This window comes from Ovis aries, chromosome 22, assembly GCF_016772045.2.
Source record: "Ovis aries strain OAR_USU_Benz2616 breed Rambouillet chromosome 22, ARS-UI_Ramb_v3.0, whole genome shotgun sequence".
Lineage (NCBI taxonomy): Eukaryota > Metazoa > Chordata > Mammalia > Artiodactyla > Bovidae > Ovis > Ovis aries.
The window spans coordinates 3,249,880-3,276,527 of NC_056075.1; positions in this window are offsets into that span (position 1 = coordinate 3,249,880).

Here is a 26,648-nt window from a genome sequence, read left to right on the forward strand (position 1 = left end):
AGAGGATGAGATGGCTGATGGCATCACCGACTCGATGGACAAGGGTTGGGTGGACTCCAGGAGTTGGTGATGGACTGGGAGGCCTGACGTGCTCCAGTTCATGGGGTCGCAAAGGGTCGGACACAACTGAGCGACTGAACTGAACTGAACTGAATGCAATTTTATATTCTGAGGTGTTTTGTGTTTTTTTTTTTTAACTTGAGAATTTCTCTTCTCTACATTGAAGTCATTACATATGATTTTCTATTTTTGCATGGATGCATGTCCTATTGATCAATAAAACATATCTATCATCTAATTTAATTTGTTATTAAAAATCATGTAGTATGCAGAAATATATTAACATCCATCAATAAACTGATGATTTCCAAAATACCACATTAAAATAATATATATTAAAAAGATTCCTTATTCTAAGGTGGACATTAGTGAGATATTAGATATCTGAAGAGGGCTTCCATGGTGGCCCAGATTGTTAATAATCTGCATGCAATGCAGTAAACTGGAGTTCCATCTCTTAATATGGAAGATTCCCTGGAGAAGGAAAGAGCAACCCACTCCAGCATTCTTGCCTGGAGAATTCCATAGACAGAGGTTCCTGATGGGCTACAGTCCATGGGGTTGCAAAAAGTCAAGCAAGACTGAGTGATTAACACACACAGATATCTGAAGAGGATATAGTATATTTAAATACATCAACCTAAAATTACTGATTTTATGTTTTAAAATAGTAATTATGTCTTTCAAGGTGCTGCCTTGGTTGGTCATACATCTCTACTGGTGGTATTGCCCTTGCCAAAGCAAGTGTTGCAGCTCTCTAGCAGATTGGTCTTCACATTTTATAACATACTTTTCTGAGCTCTCTTAATTTTGTCAAATATGTGCCTGGTGTTTGCGAACATAATGGGTAGGATGACTAAATGGGATAATCAAGTCTTTATTAATATGTAAATGTTGATTATAAAATTATATAACAAATGTATATGTGTTTATGTGTCATATACTCTCATATATTAGTTTTCAAGTTATATCCAAAGTATCATGAATACAACATACAGCACCTAGATTATTGCAAATAAAAGAATAATTTATATGCATAGGATTCGATAAATGTGTTAAATAAGTATTGGGGTGGCCAAAAATTTGTTTGGGTTTTGCCAGATGTGAGGAAAACCCAAACAAACTTTTTGTCCTACACAATAAAACATTTTAAACCTACATTTAAACCTGTATATTTCTTTGCAGAGTTATTCCTATAATGAATTTCAACAAAATGTCAGTTGAATTTTCAATGCCTTAAGCTACAAAACCACCATTTTTTAACTCAGAATATATTGCAAGACTTGGCAATTTTAGACCTGCAAGAAATAGAAATTTAAATAATCATATAAAGAGGTTGTCTTTTGGGTTTGATTTATTGTTTTTGTTGTTTCCCAAATAGAATGAAGATAATATATTTTTTCAGAGAATTCTCTCCCATGTGGACATGTACTGTTCATATTTAATATAAAGGTAATGTATGGATGTGAGAATTAAAGCTGAGTGCCGAAGAATTGATGCTTTTGAACTGTGGTGTTGGAGAAGACTCTTGAGAGTCCCTTGGACTGCAAGGAGATCCAACCAGTCCATTCTAGAGGAGATCAGCCCTGGGTGTTCTTTGGAAGGAATGATGCTAAACTCCAGTACTTTGGCCACCTCATGCGAAGAATTGACTCATTGGAAAAGACTGTAATGCTGGGAGGGATTGAGAACAGGAGGAAAAGGAGATGGCAGAGGATGAGATGGCTGGATGGCATCACCGATTCGATGGACGTGAGTTTGGGTGAACTCCAGGAGTTGTTAATGGACAGGGAGGCCTGGGGTGCTGTAATTCATGGGGTTGCAAAGAGTCGGATATGACTGAGCTGAACTGAACTGAACTGTTATTTTGCATTAAATAATTAAAATTAATTTATTCAACAAACATCTACTATGTACTTACTTTGTACTATATACTGAACCTTATATTTATTATTTCCAATACTCATAGCAAACCACTATGCAATGTGTTCTTTTTTATTGCAGTTTTCACATAAGTAGCAAAGTTACTACAGGACTGAGATAATTTTCCAAATGTCACCATAATGTCACAAATTAACCACACATTGGACGAACATTTATTATATCTAGTTCCAGTATATATAGCCAGGTAAGATCATTTTGTATGTGATTTCATTTTAGTGTTTAAACATATTATGTGCAAGTCATTGTTCTCTGAGTTATAAGAATCTTCTCACGGTAAAAATATTATTGTCATTCAGAAAAAAAGTGCTCTTTAGAAGTGGACTTTTATTTTCCTTCCTTTTCTTTTGAAATGCATTCAGCTAATTAGTCATCTTTATATTTTCACATCAGTTTACACATATGTGTACAAGTCTTTCTCTTTCACTCAAAATTATGACTTGACTAAAAATAAAAGGGATCTAATAGGGAATTATGATATATGAATAATAGTTTAGGGACAATCAAGAGCTTTCCCCTTACAAATTCCTCTGAACTGAGCCTACGAAAGTAGCAGGTCACCACCACTAGAAGATGTTTCCCTTTTCCCTTGTTTGAAAATCATAAGGGTATCTTATAAAACAATTTTTTCCTGGTTCGGGATTCACATTCATGACTCTTCTGGGCAGCTAGATCAATAGCAGAACTCAAATCTAACATAGCCTGACTGAATTGAAACAGATTTCAAAGGGAGGAGAGGTCATACAAAAAAAAAAAAAAAAAGCTTCAGAATCTGGTTAATAAGTATTTTCAGGAGATGCGATTAAATCTTGAAGTTGTTTGATACAGAAGGGAAAACATAACATTGATAAAAGGGAAAGTTGTTGATATGGGAGTACCCTCCTTTGATACAAAATTTAACAGCCTGACAAGAATTCTGGTAGATGATGCCACCATGTTATTAGGATTTCTCTTTTAAGCCTGGATTCAGTGATGACTCACGTTAAATGAAAGGCCAAAATTCTGTGATAGTAAAAAAAAAAATCATAGGCTTAGAGAATTGGAAATTATAAAGAAGTGTATAACAAATGGTTAGAAATTCCACTGGCCAACAATATTTCCACTGATGAGCCTAGAGAATACTCCATTTACCAAAGTGATTTGAAAAATGTATGTTGATGAATAGTGCACCACCGTCTTTGAGTGGTGTCTCCTTACTGTAGGTCAGGGCCAACCATAGCTGATACTATAAAGGAACTGTTCCCCTGAGAGGTCACAGGGTGACACTGAAATGTCAAAAACCAGGTGGGCACAGTACTTTCAGTGATCAGCAACATCAGAGTGGCAATCGAAGGGGCTTGTTTTCAGAGTCATGGAGATGACTGATATATTATAATTGTTTCCAGAAGGAAGAAATATGAGAAGTCACAAAAACATTGCTTAACCTTAAAAATAAATCACATTATCAAGTGATAATGAGAACAAGAGAAGTGGCCCTAAGATAGTCACTGTTCATGGTCAGTTACTAAACCTGGGGCGTTTCTTAGAACATGAAACCACCGAAAGAGAGTTCACATTCTTTTTTGAAGGGTAATGGAAAATCATGGCAACTGTCATTGGTAAGTATATGTGCTAAGTCCCTTCACTTGTGTCTGACTCTTTGTGACTATATGGATGGTAGCCTGCCAGGCTCTTCTATCCATGGGATTTGCCAGCCAAGAATACTGGAGTAGGTTGCCATGCCCTACTCGAGGGGATCTTCCTGATCCAGAGATCAAACATGCGTCTCTTATATCTCCTGCAATGGCAGATAGGTTCTTTATCATTTACATACCTGGGAAGCCTGGTGGATAAATATCCTTCCACAAAAGACCTGTGATAATTTAGTTAAGTAATTTAGTTGTTTTAAGATAATAAATAATTGTAGAAAAAAAAAAAAGTCTGTAGGAGTTCCTGGTACTTGTGCCTTTTGGACCCTCTAGTCTCTAATATTATAAAGATATCATTGGTAGGAAAATAATCTGTGTACAACTTATGGCTGGCCATAATGGAAAAGACTGTCGTAATTTAAACCCATAGAGATCTGAATCAAGGTCATGGAATCTGCATGAGAGACAACACACCATTCTAAAAGTGGTTCCTGTCTTCACTCAAAATTTAGATTCATGCATCTCGTACCTGATTTTTGTTTTCATTTGTATATCTCTTATTTCAACATAGTCATGCACTGCAGTGATATCTCCATTTCTTTCAACCACAGTTATTTGTGATTGCATACATAATTATTCTTCATCTTACCACTTGGTAGTACCATCTAATTACTCAATTTTAAAAATAAGAACTTATCTGAGATTCTTAATCCCTCACGATACCCTATCCAATAAATCACCAAATAAGGGTTTTTTTTTTTAATCCATCACCCCAAATCATTCTTCAAATAATGGCAAGAGTGAAACATTTAAAAATATAAATAAAATCATATTTTTCCATAGCTTTAAATTCTTCAAAAGCTTCACATTGCATTTAGAATAGAATTGATATTCCAGACTTTTGAGTCTCCATATAATTTAATCTTTTCTACAAACTTAAGTAAGACTGCCCTGCATTTCACTATTTATAAAACATTGTGTGTTTAAACATTCTTACAGTCTTTTGCAACTCAGAGATTGCAACTGTATTTTTCCTTTTTTTTTTTTCACTGATTAAAATAATTTCTCAAAAAGTTCTTCACTGGCCATATTATTTACAATAACCATCCTACACCTTTCTTCATCTCAATCACTTGTATATTTTTGATATTTCTTTGTGAACTGTAGTCTCGCTATCACCACACTAAAATGTGCATTATGTGAGGGTGGAAAAGTTATCAGTCTTCTTCACAGTGAAATCTAAGGTGCTTAGCACAGCTATGTGCTAGGCAAATAGTATGTATACTCAGCGACTAACTTTGGATTAATTAATTAACCTAAAAACAAGACCGAAAGCTGACTGTGGCTCAGATCATGAACTCCTTATTGCCAAATTCAGACTTAAATTGAAGAAAGTAGGAAAAACCACTAGACCATGCAGATATGACCTAAATCCAATCCCTATGATTATACAGTGGAAGTAACAAAAAGATTTATGGGATTAGATCTGATAATCAGAGTGCCTGGAGAACTATGGATGGAGGTTCATGGCATTGTACAGGAGGCAGTGACCAAGACCATTCCCAAGAAAAAGAAATGCAAAAAGGCAAAATCGTTGTCTGACAAGGCCTTACAAATAGCTGAGAAAACAAGATAAGCTAAAGGCAAAGAAAAAAAGGAAAGATATACTCATTTGAATGCAGAGTCTCAAATAATAGCAAGAAGAGATCAGAAAGGTTCCCTCAGTGATCAAGACAAAGAAATAGAGGAAAACAATAGAATGGGAAACACTAGAGCTCTCTTCAAGAAAATTAAAGACACTAAGGGAACATTTCATGAAAAGATGGGCATAATAAAGGACAGAAATGTACAGATGTAACAGAAGCAGAAGATATTAAAAAGAGATGACAAGGATACACAGAACAACTATACAAAAAAGATCTTCATGACCCAGATAACCACAATGGTATGATCACCCACCAGAGCTAGACATCCTGGAATGCAAAGTCAAGTGGGCATTAGGAAGCATCAATACAAAGCTAGTGGAGGTGATGGAATTCTAGTTGAGCTGTTGCAAATCCTAAAAGATGATGCTGTGAAACTGCTGCACTTAATATGCCAGCAAATCTGGAAAACTCAGCAGTAGCCACAGGACTGGAAAATGTGTTTTCATTTCTCCCAAAGAAAGGAAATATCAAAGAGTATTAAACTTCCACACAATTGCACTCATCTCACACACTAACAAAGTAATGCTCAAAATTTTCCAAGTCTGGCTTCAACAGTATGTGAATTGTGAACTTCCTGATGTTCAAGCTAGATTTAGAAAAAACAAAGGAAGCAGAGGTCGAATTGCCAACAGTCATTGGATCATCAAAAAAACAAGAGAGTTCCAGAAAAATATCTGCCTTTGCTTTATTGACTACACCAAAGCCTTTGACTGTGTGGATTACAACAAACTGTGGAAAATTGTTAAAGAGAAGAATATTAGACCACCTGACCTGCCTCTTGAGAAATCTGTATGCAGATCAAGAAGTGACAGAACTGGACATGGAACAACAGACTGGTTCCAAATCGGGAAAGTATTTCAAGGCTGTATATTGTCACCCTGTTTATTTAACTTATATGCAGAGTACATCATAAGAAACACTGGGCCAGATGAAACACAAGCTGTAATCAAGTTTGGCAGGAGAAATATCAGTAACCTCAGTTATGCAGATGACATCACCCTTATGGCAGAAAGTGAAGAAGAACTGAAGAGTGTCTTGATGAAAGTGAAAGAGGAGAGTGAAGATACTGGCTTAAAACTCAACACTCAGAAAACTAAGATTATGGCATCTGGTCCCATCACTTCATGGCAAATAGATGGGAAAACAATGGAAAGAGTGAGAGACTTTATTTTGGGGGGTTCCAAAATCACTGCAGATGGTGACTTCAGCCATGGAATTAAAAGACATTTGCTTCTTGGCAGAAAAGTTTTACCAACCTATTCAGAATATTAAAAAGCAGAGACATTACTTTACCAAAAAACGTCCAATTATTTGGACCTTTTATTTGGTCTAGTCAAAGCTATGGTTTTTCAGTAGTCACGTATGGATGTGAGAGTTGGACTATAAAGAAAACTGAGTGCCAAATAACTGATGCTTTTGAACTGTGGTGTTGGAGAAGACTCTTGAGAGTCCCTTGGACTGCAAGGAGATGGAACTAGTCAATCCTAAATGCAGTCCTGCATATTCATTGGAAGGACTGATGCTGAGGCTGAAACTCCAATACTTTGGCTATCTGATGAGAATAACTGACTTATTGGAAAAGACCCTGAATGCTGGAAAGACTGAAGGCAGGAGGAGAAGGGATGTGAGGATGGATGGCAGAGGATGAGATGATTGGATGGCGTCTCCAACTCAGTGGACATGAGCTAAGCTCCGGGAGTTGGTGATGTACACGGAGGCCTGGCGTGCTGCAGTCCATGGGGTCACAAAGATTTGTACAGGACTTAGTAACTGAACTGACTAACTGACTGACATAAAATTGCAACGCGATTCTAAAACAATAATTATTTGGTGTGTTTTTGTCTTCTGAGAACAACAGTCCCTTCTGTAAAACTTACCCTACTCCGGAAAGTTTTGTCCACAGTATAACTTTTTTCATCTTTCCATTTTTCAGATAAATCCTGGCCATCTGGAGGAACCAAATCTAAACTGAGATAAATAGAAACTTTATCTTAGATTATAAAATTTGAAATAAGGAAGGTTTAACATGTAAAATAGAAACTTTGAAGCTGGTATTCACCAAGAGTCTCTTTCCATCATGTAGTAAGAAATATGTAAAAATAATAATTATAAAACCAACACAAGTGAATAAAAACATGCCAGATGATCCAGTCAGTGTTTAACATCCTAATATATTGGCCTACCTTTTTTTTTTTTTTTTTGGTATGTTCAATGAATTCCATCTATTTAACCAATAAACTTGGCCCCTATCCTTAGTCCTGTATACTTAGATTATGATCCCTGATGAGGTTAGATGAAAGAATCCTAAATAATTAAAGACAAATTTGGATTCTTCTATGGAAATGCAAAAAATATGGACCACTAATTATGTTATTGCTTGAGGATTTAAATAGAACTACACATCCTACTCATCCACTGGAAACAGATACATACAAAGACATGTTAGGCACCTGGTGAGCCAGTGCCAAACTCTTGCATAGTTTTGTGAGTGTCAGTACCAGATAGCATATCTTCCTTGTTGAATTTACTTTGCCGTTTACAATCAAAATTTCAAAGCCATTCAGGTTTTCTGTATTTAATCAGTATATTGTCTTTGTTGAATTTTACTGATGGTTTAATTTATCATTTGCATTTCTTTTCAAATTGGACTTCAATATTCTGTGAATTTAAGTAAGAGTCTTTAAAAAAGTAGCAAGCAAATGCAGATACAAGATAAATACCTTTGAGTATTTGATTGTTAATAGATGACAACATATATTTTTTATAGCTCTACCTAATTCTTATTAAGACTATTGTTAGTAAGCTACAGTTCATCATATCAAATGGCTTTGTATGTACAGTAATTTCCATTTCTAATTGTACAATGTTCTTTAAAGTATTATCATTCCTATTTTATTGCAATTGTTAAGCAAGACAAGAGTATGACATCCAAGCCAGTGTTTTACTAAGCCATTTGACAGTGCACACTTAGTTACAATAATAATTCATTTTCTATGGTCTTAGTATATATTATGAAAGCTATCCTCCAGAATGACAATTTTGTTGGTATATAAAATAAAATTATGCTTTAGTTTGAGTTATGATACAATGAGAAATAAAGGATGAAGTCTTATTTGATTATCAGCCATAGCACTTGGATATGTATCTTGAGGAAAGGTAGTTATAAAATAGCATATTTATACGTGGTTGCCCAAGATATCTGGAAACTTAGACATAAAAATATGAATTTATGATACTCTTGTTTCTTCAAAATCTTGTTAAAATTTTTAAAACTACAATATTCAGGGATATAATATTAAGCAGGTAATTTATAGTATTTAATTGTCTACTTTTAAAAAACTTTATTACTTAATCTAATGAAAAGAGAAAAACTTCTACTCTGAGAAGTAAGATTAAAGTATTTAAGAATAATTTTTTCAACTATGATCATAAAATTTGATTTGAAAACTGTATCCAGGATTCAGCATTAATTCTTATAAAGTTACATGTAATTAATGTAATTACCACACTTCACTTTGATTCAAGATGATTCAGTGCATCAAAAGGTATACTATTGGGGCAAATACCTTAGGCTCATTTATGCCATTTCTGTCCTCTAGATCTCAGTGTTTTCTTCCATAAATTGAGAAGATTAGCTTAAGTAATCCTTTGCTGTTGACATTTCATAAACCCAGTATGTATACTCTCAAGAGGGAGTAAAATAATTGAGTTTGCCAGAAGATTTTAGATATGGAGAACTTTAATAACTCAGAAAATGCAAAGATTTTCAATATTTAGAGTAATAAAAATCTAGAATTAGAAAACATCTTCACATCTGAACAGGTGGATATAAAGAATAGGAAAGCTGTTTTACTTTTTTCCCCTCCACAAATAGTTTTTATCCTCAGTCTATTTCTGTATCACATCATTGCCAATTTGTAGCTGACAATATGTAAGTTTTAAGGGACTGATGATATATTAAAAATTCAAGATTTAAAAAATATGTGTATTTATTAGCAATTTTTAATTCTCTATCGCTTCCACCTTAAATTTGTAAACTGGCCTCTAGTTCATTACTTGAGAGGAGGCAAGTGGGAAGAAAAAAATCAGAAGTTGACTTTGTGTTTGGCATGCTTTTCCCAGCAAAATGTCTAAGCTCAAAAAAAATAAAAATTCTTTAAAGTCGTGGAGAAAATAAATGAAGGGAAATCAGAGTATAATATCTTGAAGAGGAAAAACTAGTCATAAAACTAAGAGGGATATTATCCCTAGTTAGGTTAGAGGATGAAAATAAGGAGAGTTGTAAAGGTCTTTAACACAGAAGTGACACTAAGTCCTAGTGCTTAGGATAACTGTGAAGGATTCATGCAGACATCAGACAGAAATCCCTGCATAACACAACTATATATGAGGAAATCACAGGTAATCTCTCAGAAGACTCCTGTAACCCAGTAGAAGCGGCAGGTTATTTCTAGTCTACCAAGAACTGTGAGTGCAGGGATAATAGACATTTGAGCTACAACCATTATTAAGCTATAACTAAGGCTCAGATGTAGGCTCTCCTTATTGAGTTTTCTGAATTATCCAAGGATAATTAAGTAAAACAGGTCAAGGAAGAAAGGAGACTGAATTCAGAGCTAGTGTTAAGATATAGAGAATATGTTACTTTTTAATGTTACTGTTCTTGCACAACTGAATCTATGAGCTAAGAGTTATTATCACTGAATTAATTTTTAATGTGACATGGGAGAACAAAAAAAAAATTGGTCAACTTTCCCTTATTAATGTGTGAGACAGATTCAAGAATTTTCTAATAAGCTACATAAAATATAAATATATATATATATATATAAAAGTTATACTATGTGTAAATACATGGATAAACCTCAGAAATACATAGTAATTCTGAAAAAGAAGAAAAACATGAAAATATCTAAACTCTATGATTTTATTTATATAAATTTCAATACGGGCAGTATTAAATCATGGTCCTGGAAACCAGGGTCATAGTTACCTTGGATGGTATCTGGGAAGGGCATAAGAGAGGGAGTCTTTTTTTGTCCCGCTAGTATTTCTTTGTTTCATCTAAACATTGATTATGTGAGTTATTTAAAATTTGTGATAAACTAGTCAAATTTCACAATGATGATCTGTATTTTTTGCTTGTTATTTATGTTTTGAAAAATAATTTTGCTAAAAAAGTGTTTTACATATTTCCAACAAAAGTTTACTTTAAAAGAAGCATTGTATGATTATAGAAGTCTTATCAAAACTCTGTGAAAAATAAATAGAAAGAAGCTACATTCATATGTTGATAGAAACACTTTGCATTATAATGACATGCATGCTTGCTCATTCGTGTCCGACTATTTGTGACCCCATATATTATAGCTCCCCAGGCTCCTGTCCATAAAATTTTCTAGGCAAGAATACTGGAGTGGGTTGTCATTTCCTTCTCCAGGGGATCTTCCCATCGCAGTGTTCTAACTCACATCTCCTGCAATTCCTATGCTGGTGGGTGAATTCTTTACCACTGCGTCCCCTAAGAAACCCATTTAAATGACATCAGCATCTAAAATACAACTCATTTAATGAAAAACATAGAACTACATATCACTTCAACTATTTCTGGCTTACTAGGGATTTGGGACCTGAGCAATCCTTGGGATCCCTCTTTATAGTTAAGCCCAGTCCAAGTCAACCTTTCACAGGTGCTGAGGAGCACCATAAACTCTAATTTATAGAAGAAAACAAAAAATAGAAACAGCTAAATCTGGGTTAATTAGAAGGAGGAATCAAGCTGTCATCATGGGCAGAACTGAGCAACAGGCACCCAAATTCTATCTGAAGGACAAGCTAATGCCACAGACTGATGCAAGGGTCACAGTTGCCTGGGCTCCTTAGGCAAGAAATGCGCATGGGTCCCTGGGAAGGGGAAGTAAACAAACTTAGCTTCCGGCATCCTAGAGGCACGAGGAGGTCTATCCCTGAATGTGTGTGTATGTGTGTGTATATACTAAACAGGGAACACTGAAGTCTGTTCCTAGGCAAAATATAGAATTCACATCCTGTAAGACTCTGGTCATACACTTCATCAACCAAACAGCACATAACCTTGGTTTTAATTGAAGTATAGTTGGTTTACAATATTATGTTAGATTCCAGTGTACAAAACAGTGAGTCAATATTTTCAAACATAATACTCCATTTAAAATTACTACTTAATGATGGTTATAATTTCCTGTGTTGTACAATACCTCCTTGTTGCTTATTTATTTTAACATAGTAGTACGTATAGTATGTATCTCTTAATCCTATATCCCTATCTTGCTATCCCTTTGCCTCTTCTCACTAGTAAAAAAAAAATCTGTTCTCTATATCACTGAGGTTTTTTTTTTCTGTTGTGTTATATTCTTTTATATTTTAGTTTCCAAATATAAGTAATAAACATGCTATATTTGCTTTTCTCTGTCCCATTTATTTTACAAAGTGCAATATTCTAGGTTCATCAACTTTGTTGTAAATGGCTGAATTTCATTATTTTAATGACTGAGTAATATTCCATTGTGTATATATGTGAATATGTATGTGATTATCTATATTTAAATCTCACATATTCCTTATCCATTCATTTGATGGTGGAGACTTGGGTTTCTTTCATATCTTGGCTACTGTAAATAATGCTGCTATGATGGTGTAGTGGTAGATAATCCGCCTGCCAAATAGGAGACATAAGTAACACAGTTTCGTTTCCTGGGTCAAGATTTTCCTGGAGTAAGATATGGCAACCCATCCCAATATTCTTGCCTGGAAATTTCCATGGATAGAAGAGTCTGGAGGACTATAGTCCATGGGATTACAAAGAACTGGACATGACAGCACCACCACCACCATGAATGTTAAGGTTCATTGTCTTTTATTGATGTTTTCATTTTTTCCAGATGTATATACCTAGAAATGAAATTGTTGGATCATATAGTAGTTCTGTTCTTAATTTTTGAGGAGCCTCCATGCTATTTTCAATAGTGACTGCAGCAATATATACTCTCATCAATGATATAGTAGGCTTCACTTTTCTCCATATCCTCTCTAACGTTTGTTATTTGTAGACATTTTGGTGTTGTCCATTTTGAAAGGTAAGAGGTGCTATCTAATTATGATTTTGGTTTTCATTTCCCTGATGATTATCAATGTTAAACATCTTGTCATGTATACCTGTTGGTCATCTGTATATCTTCTTTGGAAAGGTGTCTAGTCAGACGTTCTGCCCATTTTTTGAATTACCTTCTTTTAAATGTATTTTTATGGGCTGTATTTTGGACATTAACCTCTTACTGGTCATATAATTTAAAAGTATTTTTTTCATACTTACTAGGTTGTCTTTTCATTTTGTCAATTTCTTTCACTTCATTGTGCAAAAAATTATTTTAGTTTAATTAAGTCCCATTTCCATAACCTTATTTTTTGTGTTATATTGCTGATGTATTACCATTAAACTCACAATCAACAGCACTGTAGCTCACCATAGACCTTATCTAATAAGCATATTTTCTTCATATGTTACATCACAACTTTCTTGCACTTAGAAACAGTAGAGAACACTTCAGTACTTCTCCAGGGAGTGCATAGTGCTCAGTCACTCAATCATGTCTGACACTTTGTGACTCCATGAACAGTTGTACAGCAAGCTCCTTGGTCATGGGGATTCTTCAAGCAAGAAGGAATATGATAAATACCCACCAAACCAAATAAAAGAGGAGAAGGTAGGGGGTCTACCTGAAAAAGAATTCAGAATAATGATAGTAAAAATGATCCAAAATCTTGAAAACACAATGAAGTTACACATAAATAGCCTGGAGACAAGGATGGAGAAGAGGCAAGAAATGTTTAACAAGGACCTAGAAGAAATAAAAAAGAGACAATAATGAGTAATGCAATAAATGAGATCAAAAACACTCTGGAGGGAACCAACAGTAGAAAAACTGAGGCAGAAGATAGTATAAGTGAGGTAGAAGATAGAATGTTGGAAATAAATGAAGCAGAGTGGAAAAAAGAAAAAAGAATTAAAAGAAATGAGAAAAACCTCAGAGACCTCTGAGACAATGTTAAATACTCCAACATTCGATTCATAGAAGTCCCAGAAGAAGAAGACAAAAAGAAAAAAACATGAGAAAATACTTGAGAAGATAATAGTTGAAAGTGTCCCTAAAATGGGGAAAAAAATAGTCACCCAAGTCCAAGAAACCCAGAGAGTCACAAACAGGATAAACCCAAGGTGAAACACCCCAAAACATATTAATCAAATTAATGAAGATCAAACACAAAGAACAAATATTAAAAGCAGCAAGGGAAAAACAACAAGTAACACACAAGGGGATTCCCGTAAGGATAACAGCTGATCTTTCAATAGAAACTCTTCAGGCCAGAAGGGAATGGCAGGAAATATTTAAAGTGATGAAAGAGAAAAACCTATAACCCAGATTACTGTACCCAGCAAGGATCTCAGTCAACTATGAAGGAGAAATCAACAGCTTTACAGACAAGCAAAAGCTGAGAGAATTCAGCACCACCAAACCAGTTCCTCAACAAATGCTAAAGGATCTTCTCTAGACAAGAAACACAGAAAAGGTGTATAAACTCGAACCCAAAACAACAAAGTAAATGGCAATGGGATCATACTTATCAATAATTACCTTAAATGTAAATGGGTTGAATTCCCCAACCAAAAGACAAAGACTGGCTGAATGGATACAAAAATAAGATCCCTATATATGCTGTCTACAAGAGACCCACCTCAAAACAAGGGACACATACTGACTGAAACTGAAGGTCTGTAAAAAGATATTTCACGCAAATGGAGACGAAAAGAAAGCAGGAGTAATAATATTCATATCCTATAAAGTAAACTTTGAAATAAAGGCTGTGAAAAGAGACAAAGAAAAAAACTACATAATGATCAAATTATCACTCCAAAAAGAAGATATAACAATTATAAATATATATGCACCCAACAAAAGAGCACCATAATATGTAAGACAAATACTGACAAGTATGAAAGGGGAAATACAACAAAATAATAGTGGGAGACTTTAATACCCCACTCACACCTATGGATACATCAACTAAACTGAAAATTAGCAAGGAAACACAAACTTTAAATGATACAGTGGGCCAGTTAGAACTAATTGATATCTATAGGACATTTCGTCACAAAACAATGAATTTCAACTTTTTCTCAAGTACACGTGGAACCTTCTTCAGGATAGATCACATCCTGGGCCATAAATCTAGCCTTGGTAAATTCAAAAAAAATGAAATAATTCCAAACACCTTTTCTAATCACAATGCAGTAAGATTAGATGTCAACTAGAGGAAAAAAAAATATTAAAAATTTCAACATATGGAAGCTAGACAATATGCTTCTGAATAAACAACAAATCACAGAAGAAATAAATAAATAAATCAAGATATGCATAGAAATGAATGAGAATAAAAACACAACAACCCAAAACCTACGGGACACTGTAAAAGCAGTGCTAATGGGAAGGTTCATAGCAATACAGACTTACCTCAAGAATCAAGAAAAAAGTCAAATACATAACCTAACTTACACCTACTTCAGTTCAGTTCAGTCGCTCAATCGTGTCTGAATCTTTGCAACCCCATGAATCACAGCACACCAGGCCTCCCTGTCCATCACCAACTCCCGGAGTTCACTCAGACTCACGTCCATCGAGTCAGTAATGCCATCCAGCCATCTCATCCTCTGTCGTCCCCTTCTCCTCCTGCCCCCAATCCCTCCCAGAATCAGAATCTTTTCCAATGCGTCAACTCTTCACATGAGGTGGCCAAAGTACTGGAGCTTCAGCTTTAGCATCAGTCCTTCCAAGGAAATCCCAGGGCTGATCTCCTTCAGAATGTACTGGTTGGATCTCCTTGCAGTCCAAAGAACTCTCAAGAGTCTTCTCCAACACCACAGTTCAAAAGCATCAATTCTTCGGTGCTCAGCCTTCTTCACAGTCCAACTCTCACATCCATACATGACCACAGGAAAAACCATAGCCTTGACTAGACGGACCTTAGTTGGCAAAGTAATGTCTCTGCTTTTTAATATGCTATCTAGGTTGGTCATCACTTTTCTTTCAAGGAGTAAGTGTCTTTTAATTTCATGGCTGCAGTCACCATCTGCAGTGATTTTGGAGCCCCCAAAAATAAAGTCTGACACAGTTTCCACTGTTTCCCCATCTATTTCCCATGAAGTGATGGGACCGGATGCCATGATCTTCGTTTTCTGAATGTTGAGCTTTAAGCCAACTTTTTCACTCTCCCCTTTCACTCTCATCAAGAGGCTTTTTAGCTCCTCTTCACTTTCTGCCATAAGGGTGGTGTCATCTGCATATCTGAGGTTATTGATATTTCTCCTGGCAATCTTGATTCCAGCTTGTGTTTCTTCCAGTCCAGCGTTTCTCATGATGTACTCTGCATAGAAGTTAAATAAGAAGGGTGACAGTATATAGCCATGACATACTCCTTTTCCTATTTGGAACCAGTCTGTTTTTCCATGTCCAGTTCTAACCATTGTTTCCTGACCTGCATACAGATTTCTCCAGAGGCAGCTCAGGTGGTCTTGTCTTCCCATCTCTTTCAGAATTTTCCACAGTTTATTGTGATCCACAAAGTCAAAGGCTTTGGCATAGTCAATAAAGCAGAAATAGATGTTTTTCTGGAGCTCTCTTGCTTTTTCCAGATCCACTGAATGTTGGCAATTTGATCTCTGGTTCCTCTGCCTTTTCTAAAACCAGCTTGAACATCAGGGAGTTCACAGTTCACGTATTGCTGAAGTCTGTCTTGGAGAATTTTGAGCATTACTTTACTAGCATGTGAGATGAATGCAGTTGTGGAGTAGTTTGAGCAGTCTTTGGCATTGCGTTTCTTTGGGATTGGAATGAAAACTGACCTTTTCCAGTCCTGTGGCCACTGCTGAGTTTTCCAAATTTGCTGGCATATTGAGCGCAGCACTTTCACAGCATCATCTTTTAGTATTTGAAAGAGCTCAACTGAAATTCCATCATGTCCACTAGCTTTGTTCGTAGTGATGCTTTCTAAGGCCCACTTGACTTCACATTCCAGGATGTCTGGCTCTAGGTTAGAGATCACATCATCGTGATTATCTGGGTCATGAAGATCTTTTTGTACAGTTCTTTTGTGTATTCTTGCCACAAATGAAGAATCCCAGGGCTAGTAGAAGGACATAAATTCTAAAAATTAGGGCAGAAATAAATGCAAAAGAAACAAAAGAGACCATAGCAAACATCAACAGAGCTAAAAGCTGGTTCTTTGAGATGATACATAAAATTGACAAACCATTAGCCAAACTCATCAAGAAATGAAGGAAGAAGAATCAAATCAACAAATTTAAAAATGAAAATGGATAAATCACAACAGACAATATAGAAATACAAAGGATGTTAAGAGCCTACTATCAGCAACTATATGCCAATAAAATGGACAACTTCGAAGAAATAGAGAAATTCTTAGAAAAGTATGGCTTTCCAAAACTGAATCAGGAATAGAAAATCTTAACATACCCATCACAAGCATGGGAATAGAAACTCTTATCAGAAATCTTCCAGCAAACAAAAGCCCAGGACCAGAAGGCTTCACAGCTGAATTTCTACCAAAAATTTAGAGAAGAGTTAACACCTATCCTACTCAAACTCTTCCAGAAAATTGCAGAGGAAGGTAAACTGCCAAACTCATTCTACAGGCCACCATTACCCTAATTCCAAAACCAGAAAAAGATGCTACAAAAAAAGAAAACTACAGGCCAATATCACTGATGTACATAGGTGCAAAAATCCTTAACAAAATCCTAGGAAACAAAATCCAACAATGTATTAAAAAGATCATACATCATAACCAAGTGGGCTTTATCCTAGAGATGCAAGGATTCTTTAATATATGCAAATCAATCAATGTAATACACCACATTAACAAATTGAAGGATCAAAAATCATATGATTATCTCAATAGATGCAGAGAAAGGCTTTGACAAAATTCAACACCCATTTATGATAAAAACCCTCCAGAAAACAGGCATAGAGGGAACATACCTCAACATAATAAAAGCTGTATATGACAAAACCACAGCAAACATTATCCTCAATGGTGAAAAATTGAAAGCATTTCCCCTAGAGTCAGGAAAAAGACAAAGGTGCCCACTTTCACCACTACTATTCAACATAGTTCTGGAAGTTTCTGCCACAATAGAGAAGAAAAAGAAATAAAAGGATTCAAGCTTGGAAAAGGAGAAGTAAAACTCACTGTTTGCAAATGAAATGTTCCTCTACGTAGAAAACCCTAGAGACTCCACCAGAAAATTACTAGAGCTAATCAATGAATATAGTAATGTTGTATAAATTAACACACAGGAATCCCTTGCATTCCTATACACTAACAATGAGAAAACAGGAAGAGAAATTAAGGAAACCATTCCATTCACGTTTGCTATAAAAAGAATAAAATACTTAGGAATAAATCTACCTAATGAAACAAAGGACTTATATATAGAAAACTATAAAACAGTGGTGAAATAAATCAAAGAGGATACTAATAGATGGAGAAATATACCATGTTCATGGATTGGAAGAATCAATATAGTGAAAATGAGTATACTACCTAAAGCAGTCTACAGATTCAATGCAACCCCTATCAAGCTACCAACGGTATTTTTCACAGAACTAAAACAAATAATTTCACAATTTGTATGGAAATACAAAAAACCTCGAATAGCCAAAGCAATCTTGAGAAAGGAGAGTGGAACTGGAGGAATCAACCTGCCTGACTTCAGGCTATACAACAAAGCCACAGTCATCAAGACAGTATGGTACTGGCACAAATACAGAAATATAGATCAATGGAACAAAATAGAAAGCCCAGAGAACCACGCACCTATGGACATCTTATCTTTGACAAAGGAGGCAAGAATATGCAATGGAGAAAAAACAGTCTCTTTAACAAGTGGTGCTGGGAAAACTGGTCAGTCACTTGTAAAAGAATGAAACTAGAACACTTTCTAACACCATACACAAAAGTAAACTCAAAATAGATTAAGGATCTAAACATAAGACCAGAAACTGTAAAACTCCTAGAGTAAAATATAGGCAAAATAACTCTGACATAAATTATAGCAGGATCCTCTATGACCCACCTCCCAGAGTAATAGAAATAAAAGCAAAAATAAACAAATGAGAACTAATTAAAATTAAAAGCTTTTGCACAATGAAGGAAACGATAAGCAAGGTGAAAAGACAGCCTTCAGAATGGGAGAAAATAATAGCAAACAAAGCAAATGTAAAAGAATTGATCTCAAAAATATACAAGCAACTCCTGCAGCTCAATTCCAGAAATATAAATGACTCAACCAAAAAATGGGCCAAAGAACTAAACAGACATTTCTCCAAAGAAGACATACAGATGGCTAACAAACACATGAAAAGATGCTTAATATCACTCATTATCACAGAAATGCAAATGAAACCCACAATGAAGTACCATCTCACACCTGTCAGAATGGCTGCTATCCAAAAGTTTACAAACAATAAATGCTGGAGATGGGGTGGAGAAAAGGGAACCCTCTTACACTGTTGGTGAGAATGCAAGCTAGTACAGCCACTATGGAGAACAGTGTGGATACTCCTTAAAAAAAACTGGAGATAGAACTGCCATATGACCCAGAAATCCCACAGCTGGGCATACACACCGAGGAAACCAGAATTGAAAGAGACACGTGTACCCCAATATTCATCACAGCACTGTTTTTAATAGCCAGGACATAGAAGCAACCTATATGTCCATCAACAGACGAATGGATAAGAAAGCTGTGGTATATATACACAATGGAATGTTACTTAGTCATTAAAAAGAATACATTTGAATCAGTTCTAATGAGGTGGATGAAACTGGAGCCTATTATAGAGTGAAGTAAGCCAGAAAGAAAAACACCAATACAGTATACTAACGCATATATAGGGAATTTAGAAAGATGGTAACGATGACCCTATATGCGAGACAGCAAAAGAGACACAGATGTATAGAACAGTCTTTGGGACTCTTTAGGAGAAGGCGAGGGTGGGATGATTTGAGAGAATAGCATAGAAATATGTATATTATCATATGCAAAAGAGATCGCCAGTCCATGTTTGATACATGAGACAAGGTACTCAGGGTTGGTGCACTGGGATGACTCTGATGGATGGGATGGGGAGGGAGGTGGGTGGGGGATTCAGGATGGGGATCACATGTACACCCATGACTGATTCATGCCAATGTATGGCAAAACCCAGTACAATATTGTAAAGTAATTAGCCTCCAGTTAAAAAAAAAAAAAAAGAATATTAGAGTGGGTTGCCATTTCCTATTCCAGGGGATCTTCCTGACCCAGGGATGAATGAGCATCTCCTGTGTCTCCTACATTGGCAGGAGGATTCTTATCACTGAGCTACCTGGGAAGCCCTAAAAAAGCAGTCACCAACAAGAAGCAAAAATGTTAGAATATATTAAATTAAATAGTCAATGAAAAGGATACTTGGTTAAACTGAGAGATGAAACAAGAAGATAGAGCATTGCCTTATTCTGCTTCATCTGGTGTGTGTTGGGCAACTAAACATTTTGTTGCTGTATTGCTGTATACATGTTCATTAATGATAGCAAAGTCTCCTTGATACTGATTTTGGGGTTACAAATGAATTTTAGCATAGCAATAAATTCACAAATACAGAATTCAGGAATGAATATTTACTATGTTTAGTTTGTTTAAGCAGTTGTTAAAAATTGAAAGCCAATACCATATTAGATGTAGAAAATATTAATAAATTGTAAATTTTTATAATAAATTATATTTGAAGACATGAAATTGTTATTAGTGGGTTACTAAAAATATTATATTATGAATATATGAATATTGATTCTCCTTGCAGTTGTAAAATATAAGCAATTTATGATTACAATTCAAACCATTTGAAAAAGAGTGTGTGGGACAACCTGAAGTACAGTATACTGTACCATTGTGATAACTTTTTTTCTTCACCTCATCACTGCTCACTAGATAAAATAAAAAGCTAATAAATTTAGACAACATTTTAAATCCTATATGGCATTTTGATTAGTACTTTTTTGTCATCAGGAATATTTCAGCTGAAAATAAGAAAAAATCAAGCTAGATATGCTTTTTGTTTTTTTGTTTTTGGCAATAAGATAATGTATTTTATCTTACTATCTAGTTGTTGGAAGGTATGTCTTTTTTCTGAGTAAGATAATTTAGAGTTCAAAACATCCTCAAAATCTCAGGGGCTTATAATTTGTATAATGCCACTTTTCTATGTGCCAGCATTGTCCTCAAGGCAGTTATTCTCATGGTTATAAGGGATTAAGACACATCAAGGCATGCATTAAAGTATTGGAAAGTTTCAAAGAAAGTTTTCCTTCTTATGTGTGTGTGTGTGTATGTGCTAGTCACTCAGTCGTGTCTGACTCTTTCCAACCCCGTGGACAATATCCCACCAGTCTCCACTCTCCATGGCATTCTCCAGGCAAGAATACTGGAATGGGTGTAGCCATTTCCTTCTCCAGGGGTTCTTCCCCACCGAGGGATCAAACCAGGGTCTCCTGCTTTGCAGGCAGGTTCTCTATCAGCTGAAATACCAAGGAAGCCCTGTATTCATGTAGATTCATCTTAATTGCTCAGCGGACTTCCTCTAATGTTTTATTTCCTAGAATAAAACCAAATACATATGCCAAAATAACTGCAGGGAAAGAGAATCAAAATATGCAAGGGGGTAAGTGCTGCTTCTGTAGAACACACAAGGAGTGAGAGAATGCAAAACTGAGTGAATTTTAAATATTTATAAAGAAATAGGAAGGCAAAGTTGATACTTAGTAGACAATAAATAATGTTCACTAAAAATCACATCTTACACTGCTTTAAGGGATGATATTGATTCAGGGAGAGATATGGCATTACAATTTCACATACAATTTGTAAGCAAAGAATATCAGAAATATTTAAGATGTTCCCTAATATATTATTTGGAAATGTATTTTTTTTATCAGCTGCACTATTTATTAGTGATTTTTTTATTAAGAATTTTCTTTGTTTATTCTTGTAAAACTTTTATCAAAATGTTTACTTATGATTTTTACATGAATAGAGTAAAAAAAAAATCAATGACTTAGTGTACATTTCTTCTCAAACAGCAGAAACTCACTCCAGTTAGATTAATTAAAAAGAGATTTATATAAGGTTTTATGAGTTTTTTGAAAAATATTTTCATTAGTCCTCAATCTCACAAATTTAAGTTAAATCATATATCATTTGGAAGAGAAACAAGGTAAATGTTTTTGAGAATCATTCAATGATTAAATACATCACAGTAAAGAAGAAAATAATATGCTAGACTCTATAGATGATAAAGGGAGGGAAAAGGAAGTTGCTCAGTCCTGTCCGACTCTTAGCGACCCATGGACTGCAGTCTACCAGGCTCCGCCGTCCATGGGATTTTCCAGGCAAGAGTACTGGAGTGGGTGCCATTGCCTTCCCCGATAGATGATAAAGAATACCTTAAAACAAAAGTAAAACTATTAGAAAATAGGCCAGGACTGGAAATAAAAAACACTTAATGGAACAAAATAGAAGAAACAACCTATATATAGATGTTTATATTCGATAAGGCAGCATTTCAAATTGTGGACAGTTAACTAGTTAATTTGGATAGAAAATTGCTGACTAAGTTCCAGATTGGCCCCCTTGATCATCCATTTTATATTTCCACTCTATTGATAATAGGCATATCTGCCTCGAGAGTCAAATTAGAGACCTTGTTTCCCCTCAACCTACCTTTTTCCATTCCAAAAATGGCAAAACTCTTCACTTGATGACTTAAAAGGAAAATTTTACAATCTTCATTTATTCTTCCCTTCACTTTAACCCTAATACTAACTAAAGTAATTGCCATAAAAAAGTAAACTACGCTACCAGAACCAGAACCCTGGGATGCAAAGTCAGGTGGGACTGAGGAAGCATCATATAAACAAAGCTACTGGAGATGATGGAGTTCCAGATGAGCTGTTTCAAATCCTGAAAGATGATGCTGTGGAAGTGCTGCACTCAATATACCAGCAAATTTGGAAAACTCAGCAGTGGCCACAGGACTGGAAAATGTCAGTTTCCATTCCAATACCAAGGAAAGTCAATGCCAAATAATGCTCAGACAACCACACAATTTCACTCACCTCACATGCTAGTAAAGTAACGCTCAAAATTCTTCAAGCCAGGCTTCAACAGTATGTGAACTGTGAACTTCCAGGTGTTCAAGCTGGATTTAGAAAAGGCAGAGGAACCAGAGAACAAATTGCCAACATCTGCTGGATCATCCAAAAAGCAAGAGAGTTCCAGAAAAGAATCTGCTTCTGCTTTATTGACTATGTCAAAGCCTTTGACTGTGTGGATCACAATAAACTGTGGAAAATTCTGAAAGAGATGGGAATACCAGACCACCTGACCTGCCTCTTGAGAAATCTGTATGCACGTCAAGACATGACAGTTAAAAAGGGACATGGAACAACAGACTGGTTCCAAATCAGGAAAAGAATATCGTCACCCTGCTTATTTAACTTATATGCAGAGTACATCATGAGAAATGCTGGACTGGATGAAACATAAGCTGGAAACAAGATTGCTGGCAGAAATATCAATAACCTCACATATGCAGATGACACCACCCTTATGGCAGAAAGTGAAGAAGAACTAAAGAGCCTCTTGATTAAGGTGAAAGAGGAGAGTGAAAAAGTTGGTTTAAAACTCAACATTCAGAAAACAAAGATCATGGCATCCAGTCCCATCACTTCATGGCAAATAGATGGGAAACAGTGACAGATTTTATTTTGGGGGGCTCCAAAATCACTGCAGATGGTGATTGCAGCCATGAAATTAAAAGATGCTTGCTCCTTGGAGGAAAAGTTTTGACCAATCTGGATAGCATTTTTAAAAGCAGAGCCATTGCTTTGCCAACAAAGTTCCATCTAGTCAAGGCTCTGGTTTTCCAGTAGTCATGTATGGATGTGAGATTTGGACTCTAAGAAAGCTGAGCGCTGAAGAATTGATGTTTTTGAACTGTGGTGTTGGAGAAGACTCTTGAGAGTCTTTTGGACTGCAAGAAGATCCAACCAGTCCATCCTAAAGGAAATCAATCTTGAATATCCATTGGGACGACTGATGCTGAAGCTGAAACTCCAATACTTTGACCACCTGATGAGAGGAACTGACTCATTTGAAAAGACTCTGATGCTGGAAAAGATTAAAGCTTGGGGGGAGAAGGGGACGACAGAAGATGAGATGGTTGAATTGCATCACCAACTCAATGGACATGAGTGTGAGTAAGCTCCAGAAGTTGGTGATGTACAGGGAGGCCTGGCATGCTGCAGTCCATGGAGTCGCAAAGAGTTGGACATGACTGAGCAACTGATCTGAACTGAACTGATGTGAACGCTACCAATAAAATATTGAAGCTTGGTAACTAAGCCATGTTCAACTCTTTGCAACTGCGTGGATTGTATCACATCAGATTCCTCTCTCTATGAGGTTCTCCCAGCAAGAATACTGGAGTAGGTAACCATATCCTTCTCCAGAGATCTTCTCAAACCAGATGTAGAACCCAAGGCTTTTGCATCTGCTGCATTTGTAGGTGGATTCTTTATTGCTGAGCCTCTTGGGAAGCATTAAAATAATGAAGTATATCTATAAGATTATACACAAAAGTTACTTTGATAAGAGTTTTAAATAGTTTAAGTAGGAAAAATACATCATTTTATGTAATTTTATAGAGATCCTAGTAAAATAAAGATAACTAGAATGGAATACAGCAGATTATTAGCAATTATTTCTGATATGACCGAGGTGATGGTATACACTTAGATTATCACTTTTCTTTGTGGATTGACGGGAACACCACATTTCTCAGCCACACTTTCAGTCACAATGAAGCTAGGTAGCTAGGTATTTTCTGAAAAGGGGTTATGGGTTAAGAATGATATAAAACACTTCCACTACAGGCCCCTTAAAAATTTCAGACACAGACCTCCAGTAATAACCATATGTTTTAAATAGAAAAGCTAAAAGATAGATGAAGGCACATTAACTTACATTAAAGTTTAGGTGAGTGAGAAATAAATATTTATTATGGTAAGGGACTGATTAATATACCTTTGAAATAGGGTAATGAGAACATTTTCTTCCTACTTCACACATTACTAAATTGCGTGCTTTAACAAATTAACCCATCAGCTCAGTGGCCTTGTTTCACCATCCAGTACATTAAAAAAATTTTTCCCCACACACTTGTAGATGAAAACCTCCAAATGTAACACATCTCTTATGGACTGAATTGTGGCCCCCACCCAAATACGTATATTGAAGCCTTAACCCCCAATGTGACTGTATTTGGAGACAGGTCTTTAAAAGAATAACTTAGGTTAAATGTTCATAAGGATGGAAACTTAATCCAAAATGACTAGTGCCTTTAAAGTAAGTGAAGAGACACCAGAGATACATAGGCACAGAGCAAAAGTCATGTGAAGGTAAAGCAAGAATGCAGCCATTTGCAAAGCAACATATATAGATATTGATATATATCATATATGCATACATATACACACATATTCTAAAGCACAGTCAAGACACAGACTAGGCTTAGCACAACTAGGAACCACTCATATTCCACTAAAGGAGAAACCAAACTGGTCCCAGTTGAAAGCTTACTCTTGAACTCCTAGTCTCCAAAACTGTGAGAAAATTAACTAACTGTATTGTAAGTCATCCACAAACAGAACTAGTGGAGATTATGGAATTTCAGCTGAACTATTTCAAATCCCAAAAGATGATGTTGTTAAAGTGCTGCACTCAATATGTCAGCAAATTTGGAAAACACAGCAGTGGTCCAGGACTGGAAAAAGTCAGTTTTCATTCCAATCCCAAAGGAAGGCAATACCAAAGAATGTTCAAATTACCATACAGTTCCACTCATTTCACATGTTAGCAAAGTTATGCCGCAAATCCGTCAAGTGAGGTTGCAACAGTACACGTACCAAGAACTTTCAGATGCACAAACTAGTTTTAGAAAAGGCAGAGATCAAACTGCCAACATATCCTGGATCATTAAAAAAGCAAGGGAATTTTAAAAAAAAATCTGCTTCACTGACTATGCTAAACATTTGACTGTATGGATTACAAAAAAAAAAACTGGGAAATTCTTAAAGAAACAGGACTACCAGACCACCTGACATGCCTCATGAGAAACCTGTATGCAGGACAAGAAGAAACAGTTAAAACCTGTCATGGAATAACAGACTGGTTCAAAATTGGGAAGGGAATACTCCAAGACTGTATGTTGTCCCTCTGCTTATTTAAATTATATGCAGAGTGTATGTGTGTGCTAAGCAACTTTATTCATGTCTGACTCTGTGCGACCCCATGGACTATAGCCTGTCAGGCTCCTCTGTCCATTGCATTGTGTAGGCAAGACTACAAGAGTGAGTGGTCATGTCCTGTTTCAATGAATCTTCCCCACCCAGGGATTGAACATAGGTCTTTTGCATTACAGATGATCTCTTTACCAACTGAACCACTAGGGAAGCCCACAGGCAGAGTATATCATGTGAAATTCTGGGCTGTATGACTCACAAGCTGGGATCAAGATTTCCAGGAGAAACATCAGCAACCTCAGATATGCAGATGGTACCACCGTAATGGCAGAAAGCGAAGAGGAACTAAAAAGCCTCTTGATGAAGGGGAAAGAGGAGAGTGAAAAAGATGGTTTAAAACTAAACATTCAAAAAACCAACATCATGGACTCTGGTCCCATCACTTCATGGTAAATTCAGTTCAGTTCAGTTCAGTTCAGTTGCTCAGTTGTATCCAACTCTTTGCGACCCCATGAATCGCAGCATGCCAGGCTTTCCTGTCCATCACCAAATCCCGGAATTCACTCAGACTCACATCCATCGAGTCAGTGATGCCATCCAGCCATCTCATCCTGTTGTCCCCTTCTCCTCCTGCCCCCTATCCCTCCCAGCATCAGAATCTTTTCCAATGAGTCAACTCTTCGCATGAGGTGGCCAAAGTACTGGACTTTCAGCTTTAACATTATTTAACAGAAATCCCAGGGCTGATCTCCTTCAGAATGGACTGGTTGGATCTCCTTGCAGTCCAAGGGACTCTCAAGAGTCTTCTCCAACACCACAGTTCAAAAGCATCAATTCTTTGGTGCTCAGCTTTTTCACA